Raw genomic sequence first — 21,071 nt, 5'->3', positions numbered from 1 at the left:
AATGCCTAATTCTTGTCAAATTTGGGATCAAAGAGATTATCAATATAATTTGTATCGTAAATATTTCACTAAAATGTCGATATAAATTATACGGATGGTTTTATAAATGCGTTTAAAAATTAATAAATGTAAAAAATCTTAACACCACTGCACATTTATGTACTGAACATTAGAGCGAGAGGTTTAAAAGAATACTATTTTATGTTATAAAAATACTTTATGAAGTCATCAGATGTTTAAAATAAATGTAAAGGATAATAAGGCTTCAAAATTATATAAATAGATTATCTACAACGTTTAAGGTATGTCCAGGATCATGCTTTGAAAATAGAAAAAAAGCTCCATTTTGACCCACGCTGAGCACGTCCACCCTTAAGTAGGCATTTGATTATTGAGGATACATAATTCAAAACACATCGCAAACATACATGTTAGAAAAAATATCGGTGCCCGATGTTCAATAACAAATACCAGACAAAAAATTGATTTAATTAAATTAAAAATTATAAGTGCAAGCAATAAACACATCGGACGCATAGTTAGTTTTGGTATCGTTCAGCTGGGTTAATTCGTAGAACATTGGCGGAAATCAGACGAATCAAACAGGTGATAGGTACCAACTTTTAAAAACAAATCTAATATCTGTTTCAGGCTTCCGAGGTACGTATATTCAATAATGAATACTATATTCATAATGAGAAATAGTTTATTTAAATTACGTTCTTACATATTACATTTTTTAGAAATTTGAACTTAATAAAACTAAAAATTTAATTTTATTCCTTTTACAATTTACCGCGTAAGTATTATTTAAAACACTTCACCTAAAGCTAAAAATTACATTATTCGTGTTTATTACAAAATTCTCTTTCAACATAATAATAAAATATTTTTTTATTATTATGTTGAGATTACATTTTAATATAAATATTTATTTCGACGAAATATATTTTCATATAGTGGGATGGTAGGAGCGGAGCATGTTGTTTTATTGTAAATAAATTAAATTTTCTTGATTTTCTTTCGGTCATCTTTTGTATATTGTAACGCAAACAATACTTTAATTTGATTGTTACTCCGCTTTCATTGGTTGCCGTCGCAAGAGCGATCAGCTATGGCTTGCTCGTACGTCCAGTCCCTGGCAAAGCATCTATTTATCTATCAAGTTGCTTCAGATTTACCTTCCAATATTATCACGGTGCTAATAAACGTAGGCATAACATAGTGCGCACCTTGTGCAATTGTGAACATTGAGATTGAGATTCATATTAATTTGTCAGTCGCGTTCGCGCCTTTGTCGCGGTTAGTACTTGTTGCGCGTGCGCGACGTTTGTTCAAATGCGCGCGCATTTTTGACAGTTAAATATTATCAAAGTTAACTTTTGTTTTGAAAAAACGCTCAGTGAATAAATACTTTGGTGTCTATTTAAGCTGTTTTCAAACAAACACTTTTTTTCAATAACAATATTTATGTGAAGTTTGATTCTTTCTAAAGAAGTGTTCTATATTTAGTTTCATAGGTATAGTATAATTATATAATTTATATAAATATACTGTTTATCAATAATGACTCTTTGATATCGGACTTAATGCATGTTTATTATATCAAATACCACAATCTAAAATACATTAATAAAAACAAGCCACTAATGTTTAAGGGGGGACATGCTCGTCGAAGGTCAAAATTGAGTTTTTATTGTATTTTCAAACCATGATCCTGGACACTCCTTAAACGTTGTAGATAATCTATTTATATAATTTTGAAGCCTTATTATCCTTTATAGTTATTTTAAACATTTGATGACTGCATGAAGTATTTTTGTTACATAAAATAGTGTTCTTTTAAACCTCTCGCTCTAATGTTTTAGAATATAGTCATATTTCGGTACAGAACTGTGCAGTGGTGTTAAGATTTTTTACATTTATTAATTTTTAAACGCATTTATAAAACCATTAGTATAATTTATTACGAGATAATTTTTGTAAAATATTCACGATAAAAAATTATTTTGATAATCTCTGTGATCCCAAATTTGACAAGAATTAGGCATTTTATTATTCAAAAAATCGGCAAGATTAACACATTTGAAGATGATTCTAAAGATATTTATTATAAGCTATGTCTTTGACCATTCAAGTGTGATAAAAATCTTATGAATAATGATTGCTTTATAATAATTATTGACCTAAGAATAAGGTAGTGTTTTTTTGAAATACGCCATTTCTTTTGTCATTCCCTAGTGGTTAAGCTACAACATACGGCCGTAGCCATAAAATGACAAACTATAATTAAAGTAGGGAGTAAAATTATGTTAACGCGCGTGTTTGAACATGTACCTAACCGAATTTTTTTTTATTTTTTTTTAAACGGTACATGTTCAAACATGCACGTCAATATCATTTTACTCTTTACTTCAATTATAGTTTGTCAATTTATGGCTACGGCCGTATGTTGTAGCTTAACCACTGGGGAATGACAAAAGAAATGGCGTATTTCAAAAAAACACTACCTTATTCTTAGGTCAATAATTATTATAAAGCAATCATTATTCATAAGATGTTTATCACACTTGAATGGTCAAAGACATAGCTTATAATAAATATCTTTAGAATCATCTTCAAATGTGTTAATCTTGCCGATTTTTTGAATAATAAAATGCCTAATTCTTGTCAAATTTGGGATCACAGAGATTATCAATATAATTTTTTATCGTGAATATTTTACAAAAATTATCTCGTAATAAATTATGCTAATGGTTTTATAAATGCGTTTAAAAATTAATAAATGTAAAAAATCTTAACACCACTGCACAGTTATGTACCGAAATATGACTATATTCTAAAACATTAGAGCGAGAGGTTTAAAAGAATACTATTTTATGTAACAAAAATACTTCATGCAGTCATCAAATGTTAAAAATAACTATAAAGGATAATAAGGCTTCAAAAGTATATAAATAGATCATCTACAACGTTTAAGGAGTGTCCAGGATCATGGTTTGAATATACAATAAAAACTCAATTTTGACCTTCGACGAGCATGTCCCCCCTTAAACAACTTAAACATTGATAGTACTGCAACATGCAATGAAACCATTCATGTCGAATCTTTATTACGTAAATATATATTTTTAATCCACGTAATATTCAAAATAATGAGTAAATTAAAATAAAATAATGAATGTGATATATAACTTTATGAACATAAACTTTTTTTATAATAATGTGTATAAATTTTAAATAATGTGACAAAATTATTTACTTTAAAAATAGATGGAGCATAATTTCACAGTAAAGTTTTATTTAAAATCAATATATCATCATATAATATTATTAAAGTCTAAATATGCACATGAATTTTTTAGAAGAAGAAAAACTATGCAGGGATAAAAACATTTCTACTCGACTCGACTCAACTACATTTTGCGTTTATATTTTTTAGTGGAAAAAAGTTTTAAAAAAAAGTAATATATTTATAGTTAGACCTGTTGCGCATTTATACTACCAACAATTTATAATTTAATCAGTAAATATCTATATATATGTATACATACCCAAAACCGCACGAATTTGAACAATATGAGTATATTTTTCTGATTATCAAAATTCTTATAACTGGAAATGTACCTAACAAAATTATTAGTTAATTTCAGAATGAAAATTAATATCTGTGACATAAATTGAGTACACATTAATTTGAAATCTATAAACCTACTTATGTGTAATCTACGATTGTTAGAAAACCCCTTAAATGATATGGCTCATTATTTAAAAATTGGGAAAATATATCATATCTTAGCTTAAATATAACCAATAACTATATAACCACACTGTATTATTTTGCATTTGAATCAATTTTTATATATTTATAAACACTATTGACCAAAGCAGTTCTAGTCAGATACATCTTCAGAGTAATTACCTAATCATCTTGTGGTTTGCATTGAACCATCTGGATTCTAGGCCAAGAACCTAATACCGAATGTTAAATATAATTTTATTTACATAGATTGTGCATTAATTATTCTTTTTATATATTTAATATATATTATGTGCCACTGATAACCAAGCAATTATACTTTGTGAGACGAAAATATACATTTTGATCATATAATTATTCTCAAAAAAAAAATATTTTTTAATTGGTATATTAACAATATACATATCCCTTTACTGCATAGTGTCGCAAATTTGCGACATTTCAAACTATTTCGATATAGCCAATGCTATCTGTGTAAATTATCAAATAATATCCTTTTTCGATGCCTAGAAAACTGTTATACCATAAACATCCTACTTTACCGATTTTGTTTCGACATTTCAATAAATAAAGCATTTCTGCATTATAGTCTCTGCATTTCTGCTTTGACAGTTGACGAATTCGTATGTACGCAAAAATCCGCATTTGTAAATAAATAAAAAAAATATACAGAAGATTGAAATTGGTTGAATAAAAATATCTACACATCAAATAAGGTGTGTACATTAGTTTTTTATAATTGTTTTTATTTGGTTTTGTATTTTGACATACTGAAATGTAAGATTTCCAAATGTCGTAAATCTACGACACCACGCAGTAACATACAAAATTTAATGAAATTTTGGAAAAATATTTTTTTTATTATTTTTCCTTCTTACAGGCATTTTGACACCAAGAAAAAATAAAAATTTTCGAAAAAAAAAATCATGCAGTAAAGGGATATAGTATATTCTAAAAATACTTTTTTTACATATATTATCTATTTATTTAATTATTACTACATATTATATTAATACAAGTGAATATCATTTGATCTAATTTAATGCGAAATAATCAGGCAAAGAGGCGTATCAGTGTAGTATAAAGTAGAAAAAAAGTTATAAAGCATATACTCTAGTAGTGCATACAATTATTTTCGATATTTCAACAAAAAAAAAAATATTTAAGGAATATTAAAAGACCAATTGTGTTTTTTATAGATTGATTTTCAAATAAGTAGCAGGAAAATCACAACTAAAAAAACAGTAAATTATTTTATTTCTATTATTTCGGTTAAAATTAACATAATCGCTTACTTCAAGAAACTTTAATAATCCCTCGTTAAAACTTAAAATGCTTTTTATGATATTTGAAAGAATACCTACTTATTATGAAATATTTCTTACTGTCAGTGAAAACTTTGTGACACAATATCATTTTTATCCACCTCGCAAAACTATATTATATTTTATTGCAATTAGAGTATATTTTCGGCGGTTTCGAAATAGCATGCAGATTTCTTATAGAGTTGACACCACAGCTGATCAAAAATCTAACAAAGATTAGCCTTGAAACATTGAGTTTTACGCTTTCTATAGTGTTCGACCAGTTATTACGTGACAGAGTGGAATGAGTACCTACAGAATTTTGCAAAAAACTTCAATCACATGTCCGGGGACACCTTGAACTATTTGTAAACAAACGTGATATCATCATTAGAATTCATAAATGATGCGATTCGAATGAATACAAGATACTTCGTCACGTCTATTGTTTTCTATAATTATTTAGATTTCACAGATTTTATCTGAAATATTAGGGACAATTAAATTAATTGGTAATGGTTTCCCATTATTAGAACGTTTACCGAGTGATGAGATTAATTATAATTAAAACTTACCAATCATTTTAGTAGGTATTTTTATGTATATATTATGCATTTTTTTTATAAACTGGTTGGGTACCTACATAATATGGTTTATAATAATTCTGAATATATTTTAATCTCTTGATCTCAAATTTCCAGAGTTGAATGTGTTAAATATTGGCATTTCAGTATTAGTATTTAAATACAAGCTACATTTTTTTCTTAACCAAAGATATATTAGTTAAAGACAGCATAGTTTCTATATTTTTTCTTTTACTGTGTTACCTGTCAATTCATGGTAAAAATTCTTACAATAATTACAATGAAATACAATATTTAGTATGAATTCCAGTTTTTATAGTATTCATGACTGGTTTCGTCAGCATAATATTAAAAAGGTGGAATTTGTGCTAAATATCGTGTTTAATTTTAATTATCAATTATATAACTATAAGAAATTTCAGAGAAATACAATTTACTTTCACGGGATTACGGGATCGGAAAAATATACATAATACGTTTTACCTATAAGTACAAAATTATTCACCAAAAAAGTTCCAGTATACATAAAACTTATTATATATTTGTATTATATCTAATAATATAAATTCATATTACATTGGTAGATTGGTACTTGCTTTCCCTCCCATCTGACATGTCTCCGCATCCTTATGCAGGCGTATACCGTGGCGTAACTAACATCACCTTCAAAGTTATCCTAAGAGTGTTCCAGGAGCAACTTCCCAAGACCTTGGTTGGCGTGTACTATTAATTGTGTGCGTGATTCGTATTTTGAAATGTTATTGAAGCCTGGGAAATTTTGCCTTGTAGATACCAAATCACAATGGCCGACCAGTCCAACTGACGGTCGCACCAACTTGAGAAGCTCTTCCCTTTCAAGCATCATATGGGGACACTCCCAGAAGATGTGATCGGCATCCTACAATTTTGTAATAATTTTGTAAAACAAAGTTGTAATTTAAAATATACTTAGTAATGATTATTTTAAATGCAATACAATATGAATTATCGATAAAATTAATATGAAATTACGTATTTTGTATATTGCCACTAGATGCCTCTAGTACCTATATCCACAGTAGCATTGAGTTTCACATTAACTCAATATTAATTATTATAGTTACAATATTTTGTTTCCACTTTAATATCGAAATTTTAAATTAGCTTGTCATGTATATGATTTTTTCCCCATATCCGCTCCAAATAAGTATAATAATATATTTTGTAGAGTAATAATCATTTTATATAAGTATCAAAAGTTAGTTTCATGGCATCATAATATTATGTAGACTGATTGATTGTTACTTTTGATGGGTGCTATCAAAATTTAATGAGATTTTTTGCAAAAATTTTACGAAGAAATAAATTATTGAGGCTTGACTTCATTTTCAAAAATCGAAAGTATGTGTAACCTAATATAATAATGATGTCATAAATTTATACCTCTTGCCAGGAACAAACACAAGCAGTTTTTTTTTCTTTTTGATATTCGTGACATTACATTAACAATAAATTTATATTATGATAATACAATATACACGTAATGTTTTCTTATGCTAGATAGTTTAATTATAATGTTAAGCGAAAAACGTTTGTTAAGTTTTTATTATTTATATCGGTACATTTTAATATTTACGTTTGGTGAACAAATACAATTTTTTTTAAATAAATTATTACTATGGACGTCCACAAAGTGGATGTTTTATTAATAAACTTTTTACGATGAATGGTTGTTAGATGTTTGCCCTACCCATTGTGTTATGACATTATATTATGCAACTATGAGTTTCAAATAAATTCGGTAACCTACCTATTCTGTCATTTTTAGATTATTCCAAAAAAACCGCCAATCACATTAAAATAAACAACTATAAAAAGCGAATAGCGAAATAAAATGTTCTTAACGTCATTAAACTTAATTAAAATAACCACATTTTACTGTTTTTTTAGTCGTAAGCTATTAAAATCGGCGACTGATGGGATATAAACGACTTTGCAATCAACCTCCGGCTAAATTCTATTTTCCTAATAAATGTTGCTGAATTTGAAAGTTTTTGAAATCTATAATATGGAAAAGTACTTTTAGAATCAGAATAAACAAATAACAAAAATTTAAAAATGGAGCAGAAAAATATGCATATTTTTGTACGCAGCAGCGGGATCAAACACCATGGCCGCTCTACTAAAGGCGCCAGCGTGATATATTAATAATTTTAATGTAAATACAAGACATAACTATAAAAGATTTCTGTCAAGAATTAATACTGAATAAAGTGATAATAATGACGTGTTGATGATGGATTTAGAAATAGTACACCAGTGACCAAGAAGAGTAAATTGAATTTAATTTCAATCAAATATGCCATCATAAATTCTACATAACTTAACTGTTTTCAACATTCTGTAAATGAAATCTTGTTTTCAAATAACACTTTATTACTCTTTAATGAAAAAATATTATTATTTTTTTCATTATATTTATTGTTTTTAGTGTTTGAATAAATAAATGTCTAGCTAAAATATTCACAAATTATAATATACGGTTGCTATAAAAATAATGACATTTTATACACCACGTCCATTAGACATATTACTCCAACGATGGGAATAATATTTTTAATATAAAACAGTGACCTGTTTGAATCCTGTATCATGAAATCAAAATATGAATTATACTCTATCCGTGAACTCAGTACGTTTCCGAATGCTAACTATATAAACTTGAGAAATATTTTCGGCTGCACTGAAATGATAATTTTTTCACACTTCAAAAAAATCTCTAGGGTATCTTATCCAGACCTGAACCAGATACATACCTACGTTATTTTTCTTAATTCCGTTAAACCTGAACCTAAAGCAAACTCATTATTTTTTTTAAGTATTGATTTACTTATTCACAGCTGATGCATGGTCTAAAAAGATCGGATTGTGCAAACGACGCGTGCTGAACAAAACATAATTTGTCATAAAAATTCAACATGCGTCCATTTAATGTTATATTTATTGTTATCTTAGTAATAATAATAATATATATATTCATTGACATGTTTTCTTTTTCGAGTACATGCGTAACGTTTTTTAGTCATCTTTAGACGATATAAGAATATATTCCTCCGATGCCATCACAAAACAAAATGACGTGCTCACACCTCGACTACCGCTCTCCGATTGACAACGAGTGCGAAATTTCGTCCCACCTATTGTTGAAAATTATTTGCCGTTACACTTGTATGCTCTTAATAAAGTCTTGTATATAATCTGAAATTAAGACAATTATTCTATTTACTTTGATATTTTTAACCACCAACTTATATCTGACTTGTAAAAAACATATAATTTAATTATGTAAATAATTACTTAGGTACATAACATAAAACTGATTTCTACAAAAATTTGGAACCGTTTGATTTGAATAAATAAAATTAGGCTTAAGAATATGGTCTATTAGCTGTACAAGTTTTAATATATTTTTCAGGTCAGCAAACAAACATAAAAAAAACAATATTTTGTGCTTAGCTCTCATAAAAATACCTAATCAAAACGTTAATCAAAAGAGAAATATTTCTAAATTACAGACGTTTTCTTAGTATTTTAGATAGTATGGTACTATACTATAATTAAAGTAAATGGCCCAACATAACAATACAACTACTGTAATATATTATTTTAACTAAAATACTGGATAAAGAATAATACAGTATAATAAGTAGACAAAGATTTCAACCTTAAATTGTTTTCGCTAAACAAGGGACATTGGTTATGTAAACTTAATGATTAATATTATTAATTGTTATAATAATCCGAAAGTTTACAGTTTGACTTGAGAGGTTACCTTGAAAACTGTCTTATGTTATTATTGTAATATCTGTGGTTGAAATTATTGAATCGGAGGCATTGGAGCATATAATAGTTGTGAGCAAGAAACTTGTTTTTTATTGTTGCTTTGATTCTCGCCCATACAAAGATAATTCCATTTATTTTGGGTATTAAGCACAAAATGTTGCTAACTATTTTAAAATTGAATTTTAAAACATTATATTCTTAATTATATTGATACATCAGTTTTAATAATATGTTCAGATCATGCAACTTCTAAAATAATGGAATAAGATTATAATGATAAAAACGTTTATATACATAAAAAATAGTCATCTGCTGTTTTTAACTATGTTAACTGTGTGATTTTTACTAGTTTATAAAGTCAATTTTGTCTTTCTTATGAACACAGTAAATCGAATGTGTTCTCTCCCTTGCAATATATTAAATGTATGAAATAGTATAACCTACTTAGTTAATATATAAAAGTAAAAGAAAATGTATAACATCAACTCAAAAATATGTTATGTCGAATAAATCTAGTTATGTTGTGATTATTTATTATATGCACGTTGTCATTCAATATAAAATCGTTGATTGTATCGTCGAGGAACTTACGATTTTTATATTACAAAAAAGTGTTACATAATTATATTGATCCAATTGTTTATAATAATAATCGACTCGCTTCAAATAATTGGTCATTTTTCTTCGCAAACAACAAATAAAGTTATTGATTAAATAGTAAGTACAATAGGTACTGCCCTCATGAACTAAATTTCCTTAACTCACTTATTTCAAAATGTATTAGTAAGTTGTTTGTTTTCCATAGTAAATAAAATATTCGGCAAGTGTTCACGATTTTTTTTTAAATGTATTTGTATATATAAAAAAAATATATTGAAAGAGTACTTCTAAGATGGTAAAACCGGCCCTGATCATTGTTAAATTGTGTGTATTAAACTACTTTATTGTTGTGACTTATTTTAATTAATCAAAAGCTTAGCTTACACAAATATAGCAAGAAAATTATATCCGTAATCTCGTAATCACATAACATGAAGTTAATTATGTCTTTTATTGTATGACGGTGGATTAGATTTATTATTAAATTAAATATGTACCTATTAGTTTTCTTCTAACTAGTATCTATAAATTTTTACATTAAATATTCGTGTAGTGATTATCGTTTGGCAGGGCATTTGATATTGAAAAAGTTGTGTATAATAAAAGACAAGTAAAGTACAATAGACAATTTTTTCAATAAACTAACCTATTCTTGTTATATCCCAACCCTTTAACCTCAATTTTGGCGGTAAATTATTTCAAATGTAAATCGATTACCGTGAATTTAAATACGAACCCGTTTCACAGAATGACCTTTTACCCTATTGTCGTACTTATTAAAACTTATCTTTCTCAAGATAATAAGTACTGTGCACAATCGTCTTTTCAGAAGACTTTGCCGATACTCGAGACAAAGCGTCTCAAACGTCAGATGACATTGAGATTCAAAACTGTTTATTTTAATGATGTTTTTTTTCATACAATAGTCTGCATTTTAATGAGCACAATCGATATTGAATGCCCCAAGCCGGGCTCAATCGACGAAACGACTTCCTTAGATTTTTGCTCTACAAGTCTACAGCCAAAATGTACGTGATACGTATCCGTAATTCAGTAGTTGTACCATAACAATTCTTGTCAATATACTTATCTATTATAGTTTTTTTAATATAAATTAGAACGTTTCAAATAAAGACATAACTACCAGTATGCAATATTATTATAGAAGACTAGAAGTATATGTATATTTTGAATCAATTTATTACATTTTATATTATGACCACATTATATAATGCAGACATGATTTTTTAGCAAAATGAGTGACGTTAATGGGATTGTAATGCTTCTAACAGTATTTAGCGATGGAATAGAATGTATAATATACTTATTATTAATATTTTAAAGTAATTTAATTAATTAATCAATACTTATCTAAAAGTTTTAAAAACAAAACACCCGAATTGTATCAGTGGCAAAGGGTGGAGGTAGGCTGTTAAGATATAACATTAATAGTGCACGATAAAATTTTGTCATTGAAATATTAATGAAATTGATTGATGTCATTGAAATGTTAAATTAGTCATTGAAATAAGATTACAGTGTTGGTTAGTTTTTAAAAAGAAATTAAGCCCCGCCTTACCAAACCATTATAGTTTTCGTATGCTATGGGCGATTCGACAAAAATAATTCATACTTTTTCAGTAATACTTATTTGTTTTCGTTGTATTAATAATACATAATATTACAAACGGTGTTGAGTTAGTTTTTTTAAAATTCATTAAGCCCTGGATAAACTAATCCATAATAGATAAAACATAACCAAAATGATATATGATTTAATGGCATGATTTTAGATATTTAATAGATATATGTATAGCTTTGACTATTATCTATTTTGGGTGCTTTATGCAGGGTTTAATTAAATTTAAAAAACTGAACAACACTGTCTGCACATTGTAGTATATTAGTTCAATGAAAACAAATACTTTTGACTTATACAGTTTAGTGTGCACTATTTATGTCGGATTTTCGGGTTCATTTGAAGATGATAATACAAATATTTTTAATAATTCGTAGTTTCAGCATACTTATTTAATTTTTTTTTAATCTAAAACTTACCTGAATCTTTTTTTAATTATACAGAATCTACCATCGGTATGGTTACAATACCGAAGATTGTGGATTGTTGTAGTTGGTAAATCAATGTATAAATAAATATTATTAACATTTTGGTCGACAGAAAGAATTACATGCACACACGGTGACCTGGATAGTAAACCGGCCGTCTCAAAATTGGCTTACGATCCCACGTGTGATCAAAAATACTTGTTGTTTTTTACAATGTATATAATATTATAGGCATCCATGTTATGTTGCGCTTGGTTTATAACTTACTAAAAAAAGATTATTTGTTTTTTTTTATTAATAATATAATAATATGGATATAATATCTTTTATTTGAGTTGCGCTAGAACAGGCCATGAGACACAATGACGCAGTGTAGTGTAATAATATTAGTCATATAAGTGAAACAATCAGAAACACGCAGGATTTGAGAAAATCGTATAAATATTGTGACCTCACTGGGAATCAAACCCGAGCCCCCCTCCCCCCCAATAGATATGAGAATATCGTCCCCAGTAGGGATTCCAATCCCGTGATCCCGAATTACGGGATGATAGACATAGTCCCGGGATTTCGGGATTGATTTTTTTTATCAATTTGTATGGAAAATTAAATAAAAGCGAAAATATAACAGAAAAAAAACTTTTAATAAAAAATAACTACATTAGAAATAAACTGAGTTTGAATGAAGTTTGATTTATACCCATGTGTAGGTTGCCGATTCATTTTATTTTTTCACATAAATTATTAAAAATTGAAAGATTGGAAAAAAACAATGCTTCGTACTATTAACAAAGTTATTCCACCATGATATCATACGTTTTACGGCAATTTCATATTTGGCTGACTAATTAGATTTATGAAGCGGAAAGGCCATAAGTACGCCACGATTATTTGCTATACTATTTTAAATCTCGCTAATCCATTCATTAAGTCTTTACTATCAGAAACAGCAATCTCCTATTAAATTAACATTATTATTTATATTACAATATTATTTACTCCGTTAAACTTGTGTATTTCCAAGATTGAACGTATACAATATTAAAAATAAATGTCCTAAATAGTATAAATTATACTAGATTTATTTTTGACCAATTTTATCAATGTTATTATTGTAAATATAAATTTTTTATATAAACAATGGAAAAAAATGCCAATCCCGGGATGGTCAAATTGTACCCCCGAAATCCCGGGATCAGAATTTTGGCTCGGGATTGGATCTCCTAGTGTAATGCTAGTTGCTAAAAAAACTTCAAACTAGCGCTCTGTTTTGTAAATATACCAGAGATACTTATCTACGTATATTTATAACTTGGAAAACGTCAGAAACGTAATATTTTTTTTTAATAATACCTATATTATGCCCTGACTGAGGCATTGTCGCATTTTGCATAATATTATCTTGGATGGATTATAATGTCTTTGATTACTCATAATCCTTTTAGTTAAGGTGATTTTGAATAAGTCTATGCGTTGTTATGAATTTCGTTAAAATTCTCTCTGACAAATCGTTCAATCTGTATAACCTTCATTATGAATTAATTAAATTATTTATAATAATTTGTATATCTAATATCACCAACTTTAAATTGGTACTAACTTTGAATTGGTAATGTATTTGATGATCATTTTTTTCTATAATATTCAGATGAATTTAAAAAAAAAAACTGATTAGTATTCTGTCGCAGACTACGTCAAAATGAATGAAAATAAAATACACTATACATAAATTAACTTTATTCAAAGTAACAAGTTTTTAAGTGTTGAAAAAACTATGCATGTGGTGGCAATATTATATCGTTTTATTTTTTCTTCATTTTTTAATATTATAAATTATAATGGTCAAGCAGTTTTTATAAATAATAAGATTATATTAAAAAATATTAATAAGGTCAGATAGATGGGATCAGATTTATTTAAAAGTTATTGTTAGCTTAGTTATACCGACTTTTACATATTAATTTCAAATTTATAAAGACGATAAATATATTTATTCAAATTTAATCAAATCCTAATATACTTACCTAATTATTACTATGTTTAACTATCCCAATTTTTAATTATGTTCTACTTAGATTTGTGTCTAGACCTCATAATAACAATGTAAGTCGAATTTAACACACATATGCGATTTAATACTGTAACTATCCGTCCGATACTGCTTCCTATGTGAGTAAATGTTTTGTCGATTTTTGTAATTTTGGTTTTAATATTACTTATCAGTGGAATCACCTATCACTACAGATATCTAATTTGTATATAAGTAAGTCAATAATATTTAACTTCTCCACTCGTGCCAGTGCGTCTTGCAAGTATGACAGAAACACTGCAATTATTTGATTTATAAAACAAGTATTGAAACAATTTGTTTAGAAATTGCAATATCCGGCGTGACAAAAATCATACACATAAACATCTCAAAATATCTCTGACGATTTTAATTCGTTTTAATAATTTCGTGATTTTTGGTACAGATTTTTTTTTTTGCAGTGTTCATTAAGTAGATTTTTCTTGACTATTTTTCATTTACTCGTATGCCTACTTTAAATGAGGAGTACATGTACAAATGCGGTGATTATATTATATTCTACTAAAATTTGGTAGTGGTACTCCAAACATGTAATGATGCTGTCGATTTGATATATATGAATACACCAGACTCGAATATAAATGCCACAACTTTATCATTTCCAAATATAATATTCAAGGAGCAAGGAAAAAATCTCATCTCTGACGATGACGTATTTACGATGTGTTTGTCATTGTATTACATTTTTAATTCATCTCAATCTTTATTAAACGTATTCTGAAATTGTAATCGTACATTTTGATTTAAATAGATAGCAAAGATATTTTTAAGCAAACGACCATTTTAAAAAAAAAATATTTTTTTTTATTTACTAATGTATTGAATGTAATTAAGATTATGTGTCAAACAATTTTTATGATAATTCTCTACTTATAGAAATGATAATATTGTTGTTTGTAAAGTTGTTTCTGAGTACAAATCCAGCTTCAGGACGGCTTAAAATTATACCTATTTAATAATAAAATATTAATTGACACTTATTATAAATTCATAATCGTGGGTTTGTATAACATTACATTTGCAAAGTACGCGGCACTTTAACATTACTTACAATCATAAAACACCTTGATCGTGACTTTTGATACAGATAAATTCAAAACACACATATTTAATTTTGTTTATACACTACATACTATATTATTAAATACAATGTCATATACTAAAATAAAAATATTCAGCTGTATCCTTGAGAGGTGAACCGTGCACCAATTCGTAAGATGGTCGTGAAACGAATATCGCCCGGGGCTAAAATCACATAATATTTTTTTGACAATAAAATTATAATACATATATGTATACTTAAGCATATTATAAGTGTGCATATATTATATGTTTTTAGATATGTGCGTGCTCGCTGATCTACCTATTGAACATAATAGTTAATTGAATACAATACGATTTTTTTATCGACCCTGAATAGTTTATCTACATACAGGTATGACTTTTTTATGTCAAACTTGTTTAACACGTTTCTTCTCCTTAGAGGTCTGTTCCCTTTTGCAATACCTACTTCAATAAACATGATTAGTTCAATTCAATTAATATATACTTATTTACATAGAGATCAATAACTTCAAATACATACGCGATCTGATTTTCAATAGCAAGATAATGAATGTTACAGTGAGCTAGAAAGTGGTATACAATTTGATGTATTATGAACTAATAAAGAATTCATTTTTTGTCTGTATTTTGATTGACGTCACACTCAACGATACATTAAAATTTATGATACAATGCTGATACTCTCTTTGGTTCTAAAAAATAATATTCTTTAATTTTAGATAGTGTCAAATAATAACACTTAGTTTTTTTCCTATCTTGAAAGGGATAGTATGAAATTATGTTGAACAGATTACTTATTATAGGTAGAATGAAATAATTCAGTACGTTTCGTTTAATAAGATTAGTTGAAGATAATTTTGTTTTGACAATAATTGACTGAGCGCGCATTCCCTTCACAAAGCGCGAAGCCTTGAAAGATCATCTCCAACATTCAATGTCATTTTTTATGCACACGTTTCCGGTTTTGCGAGTAAAATCATCGGGTTATTATAAATTTATTGACCATAACATCTTTACGTAATATTATCACAAGCCTTTGCAGATGTTATATGACTTGAAAAATATTATTTTACTCATCTCATCGTAATACGTTTACAGAACCCTATAAAATTCACAAAATAAGTACCTATGCGATAACTATGAATAATATATTGATCATTCATAAATCATATTTTTTATTTATATTAAATAATTTAAAATTATACGGAGAAAATAATATTGAATACAGTTTTAATAGGCGATTTCCAACTTAGATTATTTTTTGTTCGAAAAAAGGGAAACTTTGTGGAAATAAAGCTTGAAAATCACGTAAAATATTTATTATTATTATGTTAATTATTTTAATGGATTATGCACTTCATTTATCACTAATTTATTCAGAGATTAAAGACGATACTCGAATCGAATTCTATTTTCGAACGAATCTTATTTACGTATGATCCCAATACTGAAGCTCGATGTTATATAAATAAAAAGGATTTCAAGTTACTTATATTACTTATATTTTTATAAAAATCGATGTTTTTTAAAATAAATATTAAAACTATGAATTAGTCAAAAATCTCTATGATAAAATATAGATAACTTGATACACTAAATTTTAATAATAAATATGACCATAAAATATATGTAATAATAACATGGGGTTCTTTGATAAATTCACATTTCATATTATTTTTTTACAATAATTATTGTAAATTTATCTTTGACATAAAATAAAAAATATTTTTTTTAATATTTTCAAATACACATTTATTAATTATTAATACAGTTTAAATTGTAAATTATAAAAAAAATATCTCAAATTGCAAGCTTCGTATTTTTCTGCTAGATACCTCTGGTAGGTAGAGGTATCACCTTAATAGTCGAGTCGAGCTGAGTTTCCGTTGTATGATGTTTCTAACTCCAGTGAGCATCGAAATTGTATAATTATTTAGCTATATTGGGTTTCCACGAAGAATTTATTATCAGTAAGCAAAACATATTACATGATATACGCCAATAAAAAAAGTATATTAAAAATGGTAAAATTCAATCTTACATTAATTTATTTTTTTACCAAACATATTGTCTATTCAGATTAAGGAATTGGCAACGTGGCGCCTGTGGGGTACCAAGAAGCCCTTGGAGAATATAATTAATACGGCCTCATGGTGTAGCCAACGAAAATAAGCCTTTTGAAATGAAGAATGCTGGATTTCTTTCACTCCCCTTAAATCTTGTAAAATCTGATAAATTCGTATTTTTTCATCTATTTTTAATTTTTTACGTCTACTTAATTCCATTTAGTAATTATTTGTACTCAAAAAATATGTTTGAGCGGTACTACCTACGTATTAAAAAAGATAGGTTTTTAATTTAGATTAAATAAATAATATACCTATGTTGCTTTTCTGGCGTTTTTCGAATGTTGTATTGCTCAAAAGGTTAATAAAGTTAAAATTAAGAACGACTTAAAAAACGATATCATATAATTTTATTCAATATAATTATTTTGTAATAATATTATAAACAAAATTCAATACCTTTTATACCAACCAACACTTCACTTATTAAACCTATTACGCAATACTTAGTATTTATATTGCTATATTATATAGAATACGTATTTAAAATAATCGGGAAGCTAATTAGGTACGATTAAGAATTTTACTTCTTTGAGTATTTTTAAATTATGAAAGTCTAATGAGAATTATAAATCATTATGATGTTGTATCTACCTTCTTCTTCGACCATGTCCGATCCTAATAGGATCATATGGGCCTCCACAGAGTAGAAGTTTGTATTAACAGATTTTGTTTTTACGAGAAATGGATGTCAGCCACTTGCTCAACCTATTAGGTCCATACCCTGACCCACACACATATTGAAAAACAATATGTGTATTTGCCAGACCCAGGATTCAAACCTGTGACCCACGGCATGATAGTCCAACGCTTATGCCGCGCGGCCACCGTGGGCGACGATATCTACCTATATCATTTGTATTCATTGGTTTACTAATGAATGCCGTATATGAAAAATAAAATACCCATTTAAATTGAGCTTGCTCAGTATAACTGAATGTTAACTGTCATTACATTTAGGGTCTTTATTTTAAATTTTCAATGATGTTTTTGAAGCATTTTTATTATATTTGTGTAATAATAAAAAAAAACATAAATGTCAATAATAATTATTACTATCAACTCAAGTTGGATTCTTTGACATAGTATTCCGACGTGTTCACTTTAATATTGAAATATTATATAGCAGCGTGTAGGCCCGTGTAAAAGTCAATTTTTATAATTTTTTTAATATTTTCTTTTTTTATATATAGTTATAGTTTTTTATTATTAATAGTTTTTTTTGTATATATATATATGATATTACTCTCAGATTAGTCCTTGTACTGAATAATTATACGCATGATTTTACTTCACACCTATAGAAAGTCATTAAATTAAACAATAAATCTATCTTAGGCCTACGATACGCCTACTACAGAATTGTCAGTGAGCGTAACAATGTTAAGCCTATGAAAAATCTATTCAACTTCACAAAACAAAACCTCCATCAATCATTAATTGATATACCATTATACTGCTTTATCCATAATTACAAGTACAAGACATAACAAAAGCAATTTTACGATTATAAATACTTGATTAATATATGAAACCGGTATAGTAAAAAATAAAATATAAATTTTACATCAATATAAAAAAAAACTCGTAATTTAATTATTTACACACAAATCAATATTTTGTACTAATCTTATATTTATTTTACTTCTGTACTATATTATATGCATGTATAAAACTTCATAATAGAAAAATGTTACACTAAACTAATTATTTAGCACTATTGCAGAAAGTGAATAAATCCTCATTAATGACGAGCAACTCGTTATTAATCATTAAACTACCAGAGTTTATATTATATAAGCAGAGTAATTATGTTTATCTTGAACATTTTTCTATTGAAAAATGTAAGGCCGATTAATCCATGTTATTAGTATGTTTGAATCCGTAACCTAACCAAAGTTGATAGCATTGAAAATGATGATTATAAAATCATATTTTGCTTTATTTAAATATTCATAATTACGGTGGTTCGATGTATTTCCTTCTACAATAATTATTATTACTGTCCTTTTATAAGCAATAGTATGGATGCTATCCCATGCAAGTTTGAATATATTGTAGTTTTTCATCCAAATACACATTGACAAATTTAATAAAATTCAAATATTCTAGACGCGGGATTCAGGTCGTAGGTGCCAGTAAATATTTGAGTTATTTTTTTATTCAATAAAGAATACACACAAGATAATTTCTTTTCTATTCTTATTATTCAAAATACACATTTAAAAAAAATCTCAGAAAACAAACATATTAAATTCTAGAGAAAGACAACTATCACTGCATTCCCTCTCGTTCCATCCCATTGAAAAATTGCAACCGTCGAACGCGATGGCACAATGCTTTACGTCCGCGAACAACGTGACGTGAACGCCAGCTTATAGAAGACAGACTCTATAACTTAAATATAAAAACACTCACCCAAACTGTGAAAGATATGACGAGACTTATGTAGTTTACCTTCAATTATACGTTTTCTGAGGTTTTTAGTAATAAACACCAATGCCGAGTAACTGTATAATAATATTTGCTTAACACTTTCCTCGTTATTTTAAAAATCTGATAATCGATAATATTATTTAAACCAAAGGAGCATAAAAAACATCTTATCTGGAGAAAATACATTACCCTACATTATGTTTGTCCCAAATGAAAATAAATTCTAACATAAGTAAACCGTTCATTTTCACGTGTATAATTATAAAATCTTTAGACCGTAATAAAAATAATATAGTAATAATTAATTAACCTTGATTTATATCGGACAAATTGAAAAATTATCTTCACAGAACGAATTTCGGTAGAAAGAAATACTACGTGTACTTTTCGCCTGACACGTGAATCAATGCACGAGTATACTTATTTATATTGATTCGTAAAAAGATAAGAAGGTTCTCACACTATACGTTGTGTTTTTTTGAACAAAATCATTATAATGAGGATGCCCAAATCACCTTTTTTCTGTGCTGACATTTAAATTAACTGCAAGTTTCCTGATTTTTTTTGGTTTCTTCAACGACTTTTATCAAATTAAATATGAATTCAATTAAGTGATGCCTTTATTTCGTGCCAAACTATGTTAGTTTTAATAAAAAAAAACTTTATATTAAGAGCGTAGAAAATTAAAGAAATTTTAAATCAATCAATATGATTTAATTTTTATTAAATTGATTCAAATTGATTACTATAATTATGTTTCAATAGGAAAAAAGTTATAAATTAATTATTATTATTATTTATATTATATAATATATTTTTTTACATACCTATATATTAATAATTCTCTATGATTGCTATTCTGGTATTATTTAGGTACCTACAAAATTGCAATTAAATTTATAATATTCTCAGATTTCTTCGGTCCCAATGTTTAAATTTCAGAGAAAAATCTAGATAGTTACCAATTTATCAACATATTAATACCCTATAATCATTGAGAATACCTTACGTAAACAATCTGTCTGTGATTAGTCCAATTAGCTGTATTGACTGTCCCAAATTATAATTTACTCTGAGTATTTATTTGATTAGTCCAAATTATAATTGTTTAGTAGGTAGATTGGTAGATATAAGATAGTGTGATATACTGAGACTACAAACTGTATGTTACGTAAAATAGAGCACCTTCAACTTTGATTCTTTGTTATTTTTAGTTTT

The 21,071-nt window shown here is 27.2% G+C and overlaps 1 protein-coding gene across 7 annotated transcripts in view; it reads left to right on the top strand.

The window, feature by feature from the left end:
- Positions 1-21,071, top strand: part of LOC147067947 (Ig-like and fibronectin type-III domain-containing protein 2) — a 277,069-nt gene that overhangs the window by 64,976 nt on the left and 191,022 nt on the right. For 3 of the 7 annotated variants that reach the window (XM_085952847.1, XM_085952844.1, XM_085952842.1), the window contains exon 1: positions 1,279-1,520. The exons of the other annotated variants lie outside the window; for them this stretch is intronic. The gene's annotated coding sequence lies outside the window, so the exon portion shown is untranslated. Of the gene's footprint in view, positions 1-1,278; positions 1,521-21,071 lie in introns of those variants that run through there. 7 annotated transcript variants of the gene reach the window in all.

This window comes from Rhyacophila brunnea, unplaced genomic scaffold (genome assembly GCF_057557595.1).
Source record: "Rhyacophila brunnea isolate RB1 unplaced genomic scaffold, BYU_Rbru_1.0 scaffold_3, whole genome shotgun sequence".
Taxonomy (NCBI): domain Eukaryota; kingdom Metazoa; phylum Arthropoda; class Insecta; order Trichoptera; family Rhyacophilidae; genus Rhyacophila; species Rhyacophila brunnea.
Note: the sequence above shows the minus strand (reverse complement) of the source record. Positions and strands in the feature narration are given on the sequence as shown.